General features: G+C 37.8%; 1 pseudogene; it reads left to right on the top strand.

Moving 5' to 3' along the window:
- Positions 1–2,713: 2,713 nt before the first annotated feature.
- On the top strand, positions 2,714–3,999 carry LOC137241748 (kelch-like protein diablo; annotated as a pseudogene).
- Positions 4,000–6,466: the final 2,467 nt, after the last annotated feature.

Here is a 6,466-nt window from a genome sequence, read left to right as displayed (position 1 = left end):
AAAGTTCACGAGACACTCACTTATGCAGCAAGTATAGATAGCAGAGCTATTGAATCAGCGACAAGATTACTTTCCGATATAACTGCGTCCAATATAAAACTCGTCTATATCGGAAGGGGTGTCAAAAGACCTAGGAACAGGAATCCGAAAGCGGAAATTAAAAATTGTATAACTTTCCGGAGATATTTGCAAACAAAATTGCAATTTTCATGTGGTTGGTGTAATTTTGATTATTTTGGGTAGTAGTGCAGTTTACGGTACCCACCCTAAAGTTGGGCCTAGATTTTCGAGTGAGGTATCAAAAGACGCGTATTAATCTCGAGAATAATACTACGAAGGCGGAAAAGAAAAATTGTATCTCTGTCCGGAGATATTTGAAGTTGGCGATTTTAATGTGGTTGTTGTTGTGTTTATACCCACAAAAAAATTGTGCATCACCGTGGCGGTAGCCACGGTTATACCACACACCCGGACTTGGCATGGCGTAGCCCAGGATTATTTTTTATAAGCGCGGCCGAAGGCCGCCAACGCAGAAAGGAGTTCTGCGCAAAAATACTATGGATCCCACCCCCGGTTTCGGAAGTACCCGCGGGTCTTTTTTCGGTTTTTCGTTAATATCTTTTGAACGGGTAAAAAAAGTTCACTTCCGCTTCCGAATTCTTGATCTAGATGTGAATACGCATCTTTTGATACCTCACTCAAAAAAAAAAAGGCCCAGTTTTAGGGTGGGGCCCCTAAACTGCACAATTACCATATATCTTTATGTATAAACCTTATTAACTGCAAGTAGACGTATTTATCAATTAAGTAATTATTTTAAATCTTAATTGGCTCAGAATAGGTAGACCATTTATGCACGTTTGTACAGTCGGCCGTCATACAATGCCAGTGGCACAGATAGGTTTGCTATTGCTCATTTTTTTATTGTTTTTGAATAGTAAGTAGATAGGTTTAATGTAGGTAGGGCGGCAATGTCTATTCACAGCTGTTGTGGGCATATTAACACTGCAGCAGCAGCCATGGTGGGCGAGGCAAGGTGTTTGTTTTAGTTTATTTTGGATGCCGTACTTTATAGTTTTGTGTACAGTTTTATGTACTTGAGTATTTTGTACGATCATGCATGTGGAAATGGTGCGATTCGGGATCATTGGATTAAAACTGGAGATGAAGAATTGATGATGAGAACGATGTTGAACCTTCTTCAGTGGTTAAATTTTCAAAAAAATTGCAAGGAATCTCGACGATTGTGAGTTTCACTGCAAAATAACAAGCATATTGTGGGATATGAATATGTTTCGCGGCGACTATCCTTCTTTTAAAAGAGTTGAAAACACGTGTCGTTATCATACTCTTAATTCTCGAAAACTCTTATGGCGTTTTCTTTTCTGAACATAATGTCGGCATATTGCTTCTTCTAAGCCCTCTTGTGAGTTTGTGTGCTCCTTTCACAAAATATGTTCTACTGAATAAGAAAAGGGGTCTCATTACTTACAAACAGAGATATTTTGCCAACTTGCAGGTAACCCAGTTCAAATTTAAGAGTTGTTGTTGTAGCGATAAGGACACACTCTGGCATTGGGGAGTGTTATCGATGTTGATGGTCCTTTGCCGGATGCAGATCGGTACGTTCTGGTAACAAGCACCATAACGGTACTAGTCCGACCATCTAGGGATTTATTTGGTATGCCCGCATGAAACCTAGGCCATACCGCCCACCGACACCCTATATCCATTATGTTTATTAAACAGGATACGCCACGGGTAGGTGAGGTTGACAATTGGGTTTTCTAGAAAAGAACACACCATGAGGTATCTCTTGTTCGCGATAAAAATCGGATTCTCAGGTGTAATATGACATTCCCATTATCCGTCAAAGTGTAAGCATGAAACGGGTGCTCATAAAAAATAGGCATATGGTGAGGGGTTCAAGGGGTTCATAAGCGCAATACAAAACTTTATAGCTTCTAAGCTTCCACAATTGTGAACCTCACCTACTCGAGGAGAATCCTGTTACAAATATGAATGTGTCATACACATATTTAGCAGGCGAGGCTCTGGTGGGCCCAAGTTCCTCATGGAACTAGGGGATGGGGGACGTTATGGCCTAGAATGTTTAATGTTTTCATATTAATAGTTCCAGAGATGGTCAGGCTTTGTTACCGAAACTTTCCTGTTCTAGATACTGCAAAGGACCACCAACATCGATAACACTCTCCAAAACCTTCTGGGAGTGTCTTTATCGTTAATACAACAACAACAACATGCATACCGTTAAAACAATTTCAAATATATATTCTAATTTTGTTATGATTATTCTAGGTCGAAGTTAATCAATAACTTTTTTGTATTACAGATAAACGCGGTGTGGGGTTGGGCTTCTGCCCCGCTGCGTTTAGCGGCGAACAGGATGGGCGATCCTATGTTGCCCGGCACAGGTGGCAGCCCAGGTGCCTCAACTGGTGCCATTGACCGTCCACCATCACCGGCACGACTATCGCACACCTCCGAAAAACATCCCAAGGTAACATTATCCGAATTGAATATGTTACGTCGTCATCGTGAACTATGTGATGTTGTACTAAATGTTGGCGGTCATAAAATATTTGCACATCGTGTCATCCTTTCGGCATGCAGTCCATACTTTCGCGCCATGTTTACTGGCGAATTAGAAGAGTCCAACAAACCGAAGTAACCATACGAGATTTTGATGAGAATGCTATGGAATTACTTATTGATTTCTGTTATACTGCTCATATCATTGTTGAAGAATCTAATGAGTAAGCGTCGCTGTGGTGTTGGTGTTGCTGTATTAAATGATCTACTATATGATGTTGGCGGACATGATGGTCAAAGTTATTTGAATAGTATTGAACGTTATGATCCACAAACAAATCAATGGTCTTGTGATGTTGCGCCAACCACATCCTGCCGTACCATTGTGGGCGTGGCGGTGCTTGATGGATTTTTATATGCAGTTGGCGGACAAGATGGAGTACAATGTTTGAATCATGTTGAACGTTACGATCCTAAAGAGAATAAATGGTCGAAGGTGCATAGTATATGTGCACGAAAATTTTAAATGTATGATCTTAATCAAATTTTTTCTTTGAAACAGGTTGCTCCGATGACTACGCGCCATTTGGGCGTGGCCGTAGCTGTATTGGGCGGCTATCTGTATGCAATCGGTGGCTCTGACGGCCAGTGTCCCCTTAACACCGTAGAGCGTTATGATCCCAGGTAAGTTAAATAGAAAAGTTAATCGTGCAATGCCATGTTATACATGTCATGGTATTATGTTGTTGTATTAACGATAAAGACACTCCCCGAAGGTGCCGGATACAGATCCGGTACGTTCCGGTAACAAAGCACCATAAAAGTACTAGCCCGACCATCTCGGGAACGATGGTATTCTGTCTTATGCTACTATGTTTGCTTATATTTTGCGTGAATATTATCTCATATTTAAACTTCAAATTTTTTAGACAAAATAAGTGGTGTGCCGTCAAGCCAATGTCCACCCGTCGCAAACATTTGGGTTGTGCTGTTTTCAATAACTACATTTATGCAGTGGGTGGACGTGATGATTGCATGGAATTATCTTCAGCAGAACGCTACAATCCCCATACAAATACTTGGATACCAATAGTAGCTATGACTTCGCGTCGCAGTGGCGTAAGTTTGACTAAAATCTAGGAAAAAGTAAGAAAATTAGCATTTACTTAATTGACCTTTTTTTAGGTTGCATTAGCCGTAGTTAATGGTCAGTTGTATGCAGTTGGCGGCTTTGATGGCTCCGCAATTGTTGTATATGATCCTGAAACAAATCAATGGCGTTTGTGCGGTATGAATTATAGACGTTTAGGTTAGGAGTTGGTGTTATGAGGGCACCACAGACCGAAAATTATATGTGGTAATTTTAATAGCATTTCTTAATGTTTACACAAATGAATAAATAAATTAATAAATCATTTTAGGATACGCAAAGATTCTGTGGTTTGATTAGATGCCGCAGAGAAACGTTATTAAAGCCATAACCATGTCATAAGCAAGCTGAAACTGAAAAAATCGAATCTGAACGAGATGCACTGTTTAATCTGTGATGATGATGATGTGGATTGTATCACATCCCAAGATTCAACTACAAAAAGCGCAGTGATATATCATGTTATTAAATTCTTAATAAAACACTTCCACATAGTATGAGTTGTTGTGAAGAGCTATATATCCTGTGTAGTGTTATATCAAGTCAAACAAGAATTATTGAACATTTAGTTGCTATTGCAATGCACGGGACTAGACGAAAACTTACTTACATATTTGTAAACGAACAAAATTGGCAAAAACATAAAAATACTATGAATAAAACTTGATAAATCCACAGTAGTTAAAAAAAAGTTTAACATATATGTATGTAATACCATACTACTATATTAAATAAAGAACTCAGATTTTATCAATTATCGCTTTATTTATTATAATTGCTTTTCCACACCACCCAGGAGGTTGCAATTTAGGCGCGTTACCGATTTTTTTTGGGTGTTCGGTTCCCCTGTAGGCATATTTTCACCCGTATAAATAATATACATAATATTTACATTAATACATAAAAAAAACAAAACAAAACAAACTACTTGTTTAACAAAAATTGCACATTTCAAGCATATAAAACTACTTAATAAAAACAAATCAGGTACATAGTCCAAAAATGAATATTTACAATATATACAAAATCACCCACAGCGAAACTCTATAAACTTTTCCCGGAAATATCAGAAAGGTGGGGAGAAGGGTGGGGGCTATTGCTAAAAAAAATACCCGAAATCTGCTTAAGAAAAATTTAAGGTTAAGGTTTAGAATTAAAGATTCAAGGTTCGATTCGACAAAAACAATTGTTTAGAATTAAAAGTAAAAAATTCAAGCTCTTTTCAAATGTTTAAATAAATATATAAAAAAATACGATTCTATTAAATTATTTCTCACAAAACTTCTGACTAAAGCAGACAGACCCCAGACTGAAAGCTGGAATTAATTGCGTTTTAAAACATCAAATTCTCTATTTTTTAAATTTGGCTCATTAGCCTTTTTATTAAAATAGTTTACTAAAAAGTATGTTCTAATTCTAATAAAAACTATTTTAATTACGTCTGGGTTGCAATTTTCGCAACAAAAATAAGGCTCAACATCCACAATCTTCTCAAATAGTATTTGGGAAAATCCGACTCTATGGCAGGTGGAATCGAAATTCTCTGAAAAAATTTGCTCTATCTTTTTGATAAAGTCAATAAACTCGGAGGGAGGCTCAAAAAGTTTACAGTTGCTAAACTGCTTACCCATCGTGAAGAGGAAGTCTTTTTCACTTATATCACCATCGAATCTGGGTAAAGGCATTAAACAGTTATGCATTTTGAAATATTTGAATCATAAATAACCGCAAAAATATATAAAGGCACTTCGATGAAGAAAACTGCTTTCATCTATATCAACATATACGTCAACTTGAACATTTTGAAAAGAGCTTGGGGTGGGCCTAGGAAGACCTTGAAAAGTCTGCAAGGTGTCGAGGACCAAATCGTCATTACATGCTTGCTCAAGGGTGCTAGTCGAAAGTGATGCCCCCAGATCTGGAAGCAGTTCGCAATTTCCTTTATCAACACATCTTATGTATCCTACGCCCCAGGCTTGTCTAAAAAGGTATGTAAAACGCTGTGGAGTTATTTTTGGATTAAAAGACCCACCTCTACGGATGTGTCCGAAAAAATTCTCTAGTTTGTCCTGATTTAATTTCCGTGTCATTAAATGGGTAAATCCCTCACATGACCAAAATCGCCAAAAATATCGCAAGCTACTTATATTGAGGAGCCACCCCTTAATGAATTGAAAGCTATTTGTGATATCATGATCTACATTACTATTATCGGTTTCATAGACTCTCATGGATTTTAAAAAAAGTTCAGCTTCGTCAAGGAATCTTAGTTGCTCCGCAGACGCAGTGAAAGGTTTTCTGAAATTTCCAGTTGCTCCAAAAACAAGACTGTTAAAAATATTAAATAATTTATCAAAAAAAAGTACAAATTCGGCTGTATTAAAAAATGAAGAAGATTCTGCGGAATTTAAAAGCCCGGAGCTATAAAGGGCGAACATTGCACTTGCAACTGAGTTGCTGAAAACCTGTGAAGCTAATTTCACACTCATTTTATTTTGATTTTTTGGTCTAATATGTACCGATGTCAACTTATGTGTGCATGAGAAATCGCTATTTTTCCCCTGATTGTACAAATGGATGATGTCCTTCCAATTTACAGGACGTCCTTGAAAACTGACGTGGTTTTTTTTGTTCTCTAAACAGTTTCGGGTATTTTTAAGAAGATGGGGAGCGTCAAAAAAGTAAACGATCTCTTGACCATTTACTTCGAAGAAAGGCCTATCCTTGGTCACACCAACTAACCTAGAAAACCCTACGAAATTT

This window comes from Eurosta solidaginis, chromosome 2 (genome assembly GCF_040869045.1).
Source record: "Eurosta solidaginis isolate ZX-2024a chromosome 2, ASM4086904v1, whole genome shotgun sequence".
In the NCBI taxonomy this organism is placed as follows: Eukaryota; Metazoa; Arthropoda; class Insecta; order Diptera; family Tephritidae; genus Eurosta; species Eurosta solidaginis.
The sequence above is the reverse complement of the archived record's forward strand: the minus strand, read 5'-3'. Positions and strand labels throughout refer to the sequence as shown.